We start from the raw sequence: 12,348 nt of genomic DNA, 5'->3' as shown, positions 1-12,348 counted from the left end.
TGAAGGCACTCCAAATTCCAGTCTACATATCAGTGACATCAACATTCTCAAACCAATTCCCCAGGAAAGGATGTGAAATAAATACAGTATTTGAAGAGCAAAGAAATTTCTCTGCACTTGTCCATAAGCAGACTCTCTTTTAGGGAAATTACAAGTTTCACCCCTGTGTTTTCTGCACCAGCCAGCACACTTTCGACATTAGGCACTAGTCTATATCTGGAGGAACTACATCATTTATAGGAGGACTTTGAATTGGAGCAAGGATCATTCCAAGTGCTTCTCACCAAGGTAAACCATTGAGTAAGAGACCCAATCTGCTTCTTCTGTCACATCCACTTCACTTGATCCTCTGGAAAACTCTAGTACCAACCCCAGGCCAATTCCAAGTTAAGAAGGTTGCAAAACCTATTACTTTATATTTCCAGCTTCTCATTTCTTTACATTCAGCCCCCAACTTCTTATATTTACCCTTTCTTTAGCTCACTCATATCACATTCATTTACATTCCATCTGAATAATCAGAGACAATGAACTGAAGTGTTTATGGTACAATGTCTTTGTTTCTCACCACTTTCTAGGCCAACTATACAAAGAACTATAATATAAATGGGGTGTGGGATTTCATGTGTATTCCTCCTATGCATGCTCTGAAGCACAATGCAACCTTCATTCAAGATATTCCATGTAGGGAAAATAATCTGAACTAATTTTTAGTGCTCTTTGCCTTTTCTAAAAGGTTATATCTAAGTTCGGAAGAGTGTACAAGGTACAAGGGCATAAAGGTCAGGGGTACAATGGGAATCTTGTCTTCAATATTATCTGTCTCTGTATTATCTGGCATCACTGACATGTTAACTATTGCATATGGTCCTTTGCCATTTGTCATTCAAGTTTTGCTGAATTGGCTGCCTGCCTGTCTGAAAAACCCTCTAGGTCTGGCAACTGTCACTGTTGCTTCTTTTTTCCTCTCCAGTGCCTGATAATTAGTTTGTTGCTCCCATGATCAATAGAAAACTACAGTGTTATCTGAGACTCACAACTTTTTAGACACGTAATGCTTACTCAAGTCCTCTTTTATTCCTACATTCTGGGAAATCATTCTACACTCCCTTGCTCTGCCTCAGGGTCATTCTTACTTAATTTTGTCCTATTTTAGTCTCTAATTAAGGTAGCAGATAGTAATCATAACTACCTCATAGGCTTGCTATACAAATTAAACAGGGTGATGTATGCAAAATATTTAGCATAGTGCCTATCATAGTCATTAGTCAATAAATAGTAATTGTTATTTTATTGCACTAATTTATTTGACCACTCACCCACCTAATCAAGTAAGGAGATGTAGCTATCTTTTGGACTCCGCAGTAATTGAGGCATTTCAGTATCTCCAGATGCTCTTCAACAAACTCATCCATCACCCTGGATCACCCTAATCTAATTTGCCTTTACTAAATAGGGACGGATTCTTCTAACACGACACAGTGAGCCATCTTTTTGTGTATGAGAATCCCTGAGCAAAATATCTGGCCCAAGTGCATGTTTATCATGGAAACTATGGTTGTTGCAGATGCAGGCAGAAATTAATCACACCACTTATGGTAGTATTAAAAGTCTGGAGGAACCATCTTACCTCATGACTATAATTATGGAATTTGATTTTTGAGTCTCTGTTCTCTCAAAAAGGATTTTGAATTGGCTCATCTTTTGGTTTTTAGGATCCCATTCTAACTCAGATGGAAAATTTCCTGCTTTAACTCTTGTTCCAGAAACACATCTGTAGCCAGAAAACCAAATGACACATTGCTGGAAAGAAGACTAGCACTGAACATCCAGTCAATCCTTACTGTTAACCAAGATAGAGTGCGTTTTAGATATCCTATTGAAGACAGGACAGCAGAAAAGTTTTTCTACCAGGTATCCTCTTTATATTTGTCTGATACTTTGGGCACTAAGCAGGACATACCAACTATGTAGAACATAGGCAGTGCTTCTGGAAGAAAGCCTAGGTAAATCTTAGGGCTCAGCTTCTTTAAGACACCATAAAGTTATGGATTGAAATGTTGTATTTATACAGGGCTGCAAATGACAGTTTAGCCTAAGGGAGAGTTCTAGTCATGATTAAGAAAGAAGCTATAGAGGACACTGATATATCTCTTGAATATTCATTCTCAAGTATTCCAGCAATATCACTTCATCTTTTGCTTGATGACCCACTTTGCCCTATTCTCAACTCATTTGGTTTGGTTGGAATTGGCCTCCACCCTCAGCTCTAGGAATAGACCTTATTTGGTCCAAGCAAGTCAGCATCTCCCTGGCTATAGTGATGATCTTATGTATTGGCATGTGACTAAATCTGAACCAATGAGAAGCCGTGAGAACTTTGCAGAGTATATATCCAAAGGATATGAAATCAGTTTGTTGAAGATATATCTGCATTCCTGTGCTTATTGCAGCATTATTCACAATAGGCAAGATATGGAATCAACCTAAATGTCCATCAACAGATGAATGGATAAAGAAAATGTGGTACATATACACAGTGGAATATTATTCAGGATTAAAATAGGAAATTCTGTCACTTGTGACAATATGAATGAACTTGGAGGACATTTGTTAAGTGAAATAAGCCAGACATAGAAAGACAAATACTGCATGATATCAGTTATATGTAGAATCTCAAAAAGCCAAACTTAATAGAAGTAGAAAGTAGAATGGGGGTTACCAGAGGCTGGGGTGGGGTGGGGTTGGGGGACAGGGAGATGTTGATCAAAAAGTACAAAGCTTCAGTTAGAGAGAAATACGTTTTCAAGATCTATTGCACAGCATGGCAACCATAGTGAATAATAATGTATTGTAGATTTAAAAATTGCAAAAAGGGTAGTTTTTAAAATTATACTTTAAGTTTTAGGGTACATGTGCACAACACGGAGGTTTGTTACATATGTATACATGTGCCATGTTGGTGTGCTGCACATGTTAACTCGTCATTTACATTAGGTATATCTCCTAATGCTAGCCCACACCCCCTGCCCCCACCCCATGACAGGCCCCGGTGTGTGATGTTCTCCACCCTGTGTCCAAGTGTTCTCATTGTTCACTTCCCACCTATGAGTGAGAACATGCTGTGTTTGGTTTTCTGTCCTTGCAATAGTTTGCTTGGAATGATGGTTTCCAGCTTTATCCATGTCCCTACAAAGGACATGAACTCATCATTTTTTATGGCTGCATAGTATTCCATGGCGTATATGTGCCACATTTTCTTAATCCAGTCTATCATTGATGGACATTTGGGTTGGTTCCAAGTCTTTGCTATTGTGAATAGTGCCAACATAAACATATGTGCATGTGCCTTTATAGAAGCATGATTTATAATCCTTTGGGTATATACCCAGTAATGGGATGGCTGGGTCAAAGGGTATTTCTAGTTCTAGATCCTTGAGGAATCGCCACACTGTCTTCCACAATGGTTGAACTAGTTTACAGTCCCATCAACAGTGTAAAAGTGTTCCTATTTCTCCACATCCTTTCCAGCACCTGTTGTTTCCTGACTTTTTAATGATTGCCATTCTAACTGGTATGAGATGGTATCTCATTGTGGTTTTGATTTCCATTTCTCTGATGGCCAGTGATGATGAGCCTTTTTTCATGTGTCTTTTGGCTGCATAAATGTCTTCTTTTGAGAAGTGTCTGTTCATATCCTTTGCCCACTTTTTGATGGGGTTGTTTGATTTTTTCTTGTAAATTTGTTTAACTTCTACAAAGACTTTTTAAAAAGCCCTTGACAAGCTTTCATATTGTTGACTTTTTTGTTGTCATTCAATGACTCCCTGTGGATTGGGGGAAACATTTTTTCATGGAAAGCAAGCTAACTCACGGCATGAATTGGAAGATAGGAAAAAGTGGGTGCTTCTCCGGATGGAGCAGTGTCAGCACTAAGATTACCATGGGCCCAGGCTTGTTGAAGTGGTGTACACTAAGGAATACACAATGGTATTTCTGTGTTTGTACCTGGCACTAAGTAAGGTCTTCTCAGTAGTGAGATGCCAAGCTGACATAGGATAAATGGCAAGACAATCTCTCAAAATAGGGGAAGTGAGGAAAAAGAAATAATGAATTATCTTAGTAAGATAAAACATTTGCAGACTAAGTAAAGTAGCTGCACAATACAAATCATTAGATCTGTTGTTACTTATGGCTCCAGAAAGTGAATCTAGGAGTTGTAGGTTATTTCTGGAACAATTTCAGCTTACTGTGCCATTTTGGCCAGAAAGATCAACAAAACTCTGTGCGTAAGTAGAAAGTAGGCTAGAAATAATATGACATGTCCTATGTTTGAAAAAAAGATTAAAATCTGGAACATAGTGTTTAATTCAAGGGGTCACAAATCAAGAAAGACAAAGTGGAGCTCAAGCAGGCATAGAGATGGGCAGCAAAAATGAAAGAATGAGAAGGAGCTGTACAGAAACAGACTCAAAGTATTAGCATTCATTAAACCAAAGAGATGAAGATAGAGGCAATGGCCAAAGTGAATACTGATGCTAGGGCTGAAAATAATGATCACTTATGTAGAACTCCCTCTGAGCCCAGCACAGGTCTGAGCACTTTACATGCATTGCCTCCTTCAGTACCTATCAACCCTACGAGGTAAGTCCCACTATTTTCCTCATTATAAAAGCATCGTGAAGGGTATGTATGGAGTAAATAGTGATCAAAGCTATTTACTGGCTAAAGCTCAGCACAGACCTTTAAACTCAAAAGAGTCCAATCCAAGACAAACAAAAGGAAGTGAGATTTATACAGTAGGCAGTAAAACCTACAGAACTCACCAACTCAAGCAACAGTAGAAGTCAATCTGTAAAGATATTCAAAAAGGAGTCAGACTAGATTTGTAGAAGATACAATCAAGCTATCTTACCAAAATGTCTTTACCCTTTGAGGTTGTCATTAAGGAGGACAACCACACCCTCTCCACTCCTATTGCCAACATGTTTCTGTGTCCCCCTATAAAAATTCTGGGCTGGGTGGACCAGAAATTTGGCCAAGTGTGGTTTTTTCTTTTTAATTATGACATAAGTTGGGGAATGGTACATGAATTCTTTGTGGGTATCTCAAGATGGTTGTAATTTATGCTCTGCTTGAATCTGTTTTAATTGATAGCCTAAATTCCACAGAAGCCTATTTAAAGCAAGCTTTGTACTCTGTAGAAATGGGATCTTTCAGAAAAATGATTTGCTGAAGAATGAATTGCCACAAAGAAAGCAGGTAGAGGATTTTCCCTTTGGCGTCTATCATCTAGTCGGCATTTATCTGGGGTTACTTCATGGCTATATTTCTTTAAGAAATTACATTTCAGAGAAAATACATTTCATGTCAGGAAAATAGGAGATTAGCTTAAAAGAGAATCCCCATGTAAAACTCACATAGTGGCTTCAGTCCTCAAGAAACCCAAGGGTAGACTCATCTGGTGTTGCTCAAAGCAGCGTCTGTCTTGTTTTTCTAACACTGGTGGTTTCCACAAAATACACTAGCATCATCCTTTGGCTTTGTGACCTTTACCCTAATTGAAACACTGTATGTGTTCTGGACAAACCATGAAAAAGAAACAGAAGAGAAGAAAGACCAAGAGTGACCATCTAGTTCACAGAGAACTAACCTTATCTTTGGTAAAGGAAGTAAGAAAAGAAAAATGAAAGATACTGGAGAGTTCAGAAACCTCCAGAGGAAGGGAAAAAGGACACATGAAGAGATAGGCTTGCTCTATGTGTCAGGAAAAATAGCTAATGCATGCGGGGTTTAATACCTTGGTGATGGGTTGATAGGTGCAGCAAACCACTATGGCACACGTTTACCTATGTAACAAACCTGCACATCCTGCACGTGTACCCTGGAAATTTAAAAGAAAAAAGTAATTACTTTTGCAACAACCTAATATAAGAAGCTGTTTTATAAACTGGAAGCAAGAATTCACTGAAAAGAGACATAAGGAAAATTTCTGGGGTGATGGAAATGTTCTTTATCTTAATGAGGATGTAGATTCCATGGTTTTATTCGTTTCTCATAATTCATCGAACTGTATATTTAAGATCTGTGCAATTTACCATATACAAATTATGTCTCAATTAAAAAAAGAGATAGGATTGCTGTGTAAGCATGTTAGACTTCAATTGAAAAATTGTTGAAAAAGGGAGATAGGATTAAATGTGGTTTTAAATGGTAATATGGGTAGTTGGGCCATAAAATGATGAAGCTTGTCAATCCTTGTGCTCTCCTACTTCTTGGACCAGAGTCTCTGCCTTCCCCTCACTCCTCTCACTCTGATCCTGGGTCCTCTGGCTAGGCTACCCAAAGTCCATTTCTGTGGCTAGCAGCTAAGTCAGTACTCCCCCAGGCAGTGCCTGTTCTCACCTCTCTTTATCAAAATGTATCCATGTTGTGACCTTTTGTTGCCCTGGACTGAGAACGTTTTTATCTTAATAGAGAGTAAGTTAATACTTCTTAAATATGGCTCTCTACTTCTAGTAGCCAATGGAAATATAATGGGGGCAGAGGTCCCTTTGCACCCTCAAATAACAGGTGGAAGGCCAGCAGGGTTTTTTTTAAGCCAGGTAACCACTTTGAGCTTACATTTCCTCATCTTTAAACTGAAGATCATACCTTTCCCTTCTATTACAGTTTGGAACACTTTCACATACGTTTGCCTATTTGATTTTCACAGCCACTTTCTAAGATAATTATTACTCCTATTTTACAGACAAGGAAACTGAAGCTCAGCAAGGTTAAGCAACTTGTCCTGGGATAATATGTGAAAGGGCCAGTGCATAAAGGCGAAAGTCAGCTAGCCAAGACAGTGAGTTGGCACGTGGTTACAGAAGCTCCCCAAACGATGGTGCCAGGCACAGGAGCCATGTGGCTATGAGGAGGTAGTATGGGATCAAGGTTATGAGTACAGACTCCGGAGCCACAGAAACCCAGGTATGAATCCTGGCTCTGCTCCTTATTACCTGGATCCCTTGAGCAAGCCACCTTCACTGGGTCTACATTTCCTCATTTGGAAGATGGGGATAATGCCTAGCTTATAGAGCTGTTGTGAGGATTAAGTGCAACAGTAGATATACTGTGCTTTGTTAGTGCAATGCAGAGCACATGGGAAACAAAAAAATATATAGAAACTCCTGGAATGATTAGTAGTAAGAGTAACACTTGGCACACATGTTAGTCCAGAGCATGGAGTCCACTGGCCCAAAGGTAGAGTTAGCCATTAGTGACTAGGCCGGAGACAAATAGAACCAAACACTATTGATAACAAGGAAAGAAAGAGGAGGCTATATGCTCTGCAACGTGGGACCCATCAGGGCTACCCAGGACTGGGTTGCAGTTTATTTAGGGCAGTGGTTCTTAAACTCAAGCATGTATCAGAATCCTCTCTATAGGGCTTATTCAAAGATAGATGCCTGGGCCCCACTCCCAGTGTTTCTGATTCAGTAGGTCTGGAGTGGGGCCTGAGAACTTGCATTTCTAACAAATTCCCTGGTGTTGCTGATGTTGCTGGTCTAGAAAGCCCCCTTTGAGCATCACTGTCTTGGAATAAAGAATCTCAGGACTACAGTCTTGTTCAGTTCCAGGCATCAGAGTTGCCTTGCTTTTGGGTTCTTTTTCCTTCTTAGTAAAAATCCACTTTAAAAATGATGCCTATGTCTTGGCAGAATAAGGGGAATTGCCCATAACTGGTCCAGGAGAGCTAGGGCTATCAGAGGACTGCTCAAAACCCGGGATGGTGGTGACAACGACTGCCCCAGCTGGAAGACTAGGTAGAGGTCTTAGAGCAAAACAAAGGGCAAAACGTAGACAGGAAAGAATCAGAGACAGCTGTGATTATTGAGCCTTTCCAAGACTGGATTTTCCCTCACAGGCTTTTTCTTGCTTAAGCTTTTTATCCCTTTTATACCTACGACTGTATTTTGGGGGTGGGGTATATGTGGGAAGGATTCATCATATTTTCTATTTGTATTTTTCCTACTCTCTTGTTTTAGTCTTTGTCAACCTCAAAGCCAGCATCTACCTCTTGGAGAGCCTAGAGCAGCATGCACAGATTATGGCAGTCTGAGTTTAAAAAACTGAGCAAAATTAGACATCTCTCTTGAAGTAAAGTATGTGCTCTGTGCTCTGTATCGTGTTACAGCAAATTTGAAAAACAAGAGTTGTGTTCCAAGTCACTGCCTGCCAGTTGTCAGTAACTAATCCTCTGCTACCTATTAAACATAGTTAATGAAGCAGTCTGTGTTTATAAATTAGAGGATTTATCTTTGAAAATAGTAACCCACTAGAAAAAGAAAAATAGCCTTGGATTTAGACTTCTGGATTAGAAATCATCTGTCCCATGAATATCAAGGGGGTGAAAGAACTTGTGGCATCACATATTAATGAGAATACACATTTAAACTGCAAATGTTAGGAAACAGACACAAATGTGAAGCTGCTGTAATTATAAGAATGTAAGGTTCTTAAGCTCCTGAGGCAGAGATAGTTTGGTTTAGGGATTCCATATAGGGTGCCTGGGCCTGTTCAGTGCCATTATGCTATCAGGTGTTTGCCTGTACCAACCTGCCCACATTACATGAAAGCGGGCCTCCCTCATTCTTTCAGAATTCTTTCAGAATTCATGGTTTCTGTCCTGAACCATTCACCCCAGCTTATCTCATACTCCAATTCCTAACTCTTCTTCAGTCTCTTCTAATTTCTGACCTCGTGACTCATTTCTCCTCCTACTGGCTGGCCTCATGCTAGGGCCTGGCACTTGGTATTACTTCTCCAACTTGAACCTTTTGCGGTCCTCTTTGGCCAGTAATCAGATTCTCCAGTTGGCTACACTGCCGTCATCCATGGGCGAGTGCTCCAACAGGACCAGCCTGTTTCCTGGGACATAATGCTTTCACACAGTTCCCTGTGGAAGGTTCCCCTGCCTGGTACACTCAGTCCTGGGAAAAGAACTCTGACTTGAGAGATTTGTAGCCTCCTGATACCACTTTCGGAAGAAGAGAAGACAAATGGAAAGGAAGGAATTTGGTTGCCCAATCACTGTATACAGAAAAGCCAACTGAATTTCTAAATTTTCTAAAGTACATGAGAAAAAAAAGGTGATGCTTTGTAGTATAAACTATTTAGTAGTCCTTACTTCTCTGATTTGAAAAGTTACTATTTCTTTCTTTCTCTCCTTCATAGTCATCTTTCCCAATAGCCCACCCATTGATTGATTGCTGGGACTTATTAATTCTGCCCTCCGTAACATCTCATGAACCCATGATCCCTTGCTTGAGCTGTTTGGAACAGTATTCTAATAACCAATGTCCCTGCCACCAGTTTCTTCTTCTCCCCCATCCCGCTGTTCCATGACCTTCATCCCCTGCCAATCCATTTTTCACACTGTTCCAGAAGTAATCTTTCTAAAATACAGATCTGATCATGTTATTCCCTTTCTTAACAATTTTCATTCCCATGTATATAACTGGTTGTCATCATATATATAATTCTGGTTTTTTAGAAGATAGATTCTTCTAATTAGAGCAATATTGATCTACTACATCTATATTGTTCTTTAGATTATTTTCACAGCTTTTATATAACTTTTTTACAACAACCTAGGTCAAGAGATGGAGACCATCCTGGCCAACATGGTGATACCCCGTCTCTACTAAAAACACAAAAATTAGCTGAGTGTGGTGGTGCACACCTGTAGTCCCAGCTACTCGGGAGGCTGAGGCAGGAGAATCTCTTGAACCCAGGAGGCGGAGGTTGCAGTGAGTAGAGATTGTGCCACTACTCCAGCCTGGCAACAGAAAGAAAAAAAACCTTATCAATTAGATATTATTTTATCTCTACGTTTGAGGAGTGTACTTTTTATTTATAGTAATGATACATACTAAGAGGTAGAGATATTAAACATTAAATATGTATTAGAAGTCTTTGGCTAAGTAAATAGATTAAGTACTCCTAAAGAAAATTTAAACTTTCAATTCCAAAGAATCAATTCATTAAGTCTTATTTCAATACTGGTACATCACAGTTGTTTACAGCTTGCAATTAAAACAAATTTAAACTGCAGATGTTAGGAGGTCAAAGTCAAAATTCCATCAAACCTGGTATTTCAACCTGCTTTTAGTCACATAAGTAAGGATTCTACTTATGTCCTAAAAAAGCAACAGTTGTAACTTGGTAAGTTGTAACTGAGGTCAAAGTTGGTGGTTCAATTCCCATTTGTTTAAGTTAGTTGCATTAGTTTTCATGGACGTAGTCTGTAACCCTAACCTCAGCCAGCTATTTTACAATTGCAGGTCCCAGTGGAACTTGAATAATAGAATATGGATAAGTCTATAAAGTGACTCCATCTTTATTACTTAAAAATGTAAATATACTTGTTCCACAACGTTGTATAGGTGTTTGTATATGCAGTTATGCAAATAATTTTTGGTAACAATCATCTTGACAAAAAGAGATGGCATCCTTCTCCAAAATGGTACTGTGAGGATCCTCAAAAATGCTTCATATACATCTTATTCCAATAGTAGTTTCCTAATTTTACAGTTCTCATCTAATAATGCTAGTTCCATCTCTGCTAATGACTTAGGTAACAATTACTAATGTAGCTTCAGGAAATTCCCGTAATAATTCTACTTATTAGCTTCTACTTCCTGTTTTGAATGAATAATGCAATATTGTCCAGATTATACCAGCTTTCTCATTCACAAAGATGTGATAAGTATCAGGTTTAACTTTTTGTACAGATGGCATTGCAAGTTGCCAGTGTAGTAGCCCTGAGAAGACCCAGATCTGAAATTTTAAGAGTCCCTCTTATTTATCTAGGTGAAGACAAGAATAAATTGTTTGTATGCAATTATTTCTGAAAGGAGTGACAAATCATTGTCAGTCATTAGTATCTAGGTATGAATTAATTTATCAGAGCCCTTCCACCTAATACTTAACTAAAAGTTGTGTCTTAGGGAAGACACCTGAATGCTATATTTTGAAAGGAATATATAGTGGAGGCAAATGTTCATATTCACTAACAATAGACTTAGGTTACATCCTGACTGGTCACAGGACACACTAAAGGCACAGGATAGGACTCACGGGGGTTAAGGGAAGTAGAATGGTACCAGAAGACAAACTTCTCTTACATTCCTGTTTGGCTTTAAGCCAGAAGTAATAAGAATATATCAAATGGTATTCTAATGACAGCATCCTATAATAGTTAAGAAACCAAGTTCTGACATCAGGGAGGCCTGGGTTCAAATTCTACTTCTGCCTCTGTCTAGCTGTGTGGCCTTAGGCAACTCTTCTCTCTGAACCTTGAGTTGCTGATCTTTAGGGGACTAGAAGTACCTAACTTACAGGATTGTCTTGAGTATTAAATGGGATAGTTCATGTAAAGCAGTTAGTAGTATGTCTGGTAACGAGTAAGTGATCAATAAATGTTAGCTATTACTATATAAATAGAAATTTAAGGTTGCTTATTCTTGAGTGTATATATTTTTAGTGAAAGATTGCTTCAGTGGAGTTAGATTTATGCTACTTCAAAATAATCACTTAAGCAAGTTTTTCTGGTGCCGAAGGAAATAATCCTGGCCAAAGCAATATGACAAATAAACCCAAGAAATACATGAAGATGGAAGGGTCCCTTTGTTCCAACAAAGATCTGAAAGTCATACTATGGAAAATATGAGGTCTAATCAAGTGCAGATAGCTGGCAAATGAATAAATACTATGAGAACTCGGAGGAGTGTAGAAGATCCACAGATGAAACAAAGCTGGAAAAAGAAGCAAATCTTACCTATTCACCCAGAAACTGTGCATGATCTCTGATCAACCTGTAAAAACAAGATGTTGTTTCCTTCACAAAACAATTTAGAGGAAGAGAATGAAAGTACACACCTCTTTTCAGAATACAAGTTTGAGGGCAAGACATCACTGATGACCAAGTCAAAGGTCACGTTAATTATTATTTATGTAGAATTTTCGTTGACAGTTCAAAGAATTTTGTGTTCAAAGCATTTGTGTTTGTGTCCTCCTTGAACCTGAGGGCATTTTTCTTGTTCAGAATCCACTGATTAGCAGGTATAAACAAATCTCAAATTACCAAGTTACAACTGTTGCTTTTTTAGGACATAAGTGGAATCCTTACCTATGTGACTAAAGGCAGGTTGAAATACCAGGTTTGATGGAATGTTAAAGGTATGGCTGTTAACTGTCACCTGCACAATAACCTCTGACAACCATTTCCTGCTTGGCAGCATAGGGAAGAGGGCTGGGGAGTGTGGGTGATTGACTTGTCATTTTGACTCATCATTATGACTT

The sequence above is a fragment of the Hylobates moloch genome, unplaced genomic scaffold, assembly GCF_009828535.3.
Source record: "Hylobates moloch isolate HMO894 unplaced genomic scaffold, HMol_V3 SCAFFOLD_7, whole genome shotgun sequence".
Taxonomy (NCBI): Eukaryota; Metazoa; Chordata; class Mammalia; order Primates; family Hylobatidae; genus Hylobates; species Hylobates moloch.
This window is presented reverse-complemented; position numbering follows the sequence as displayed.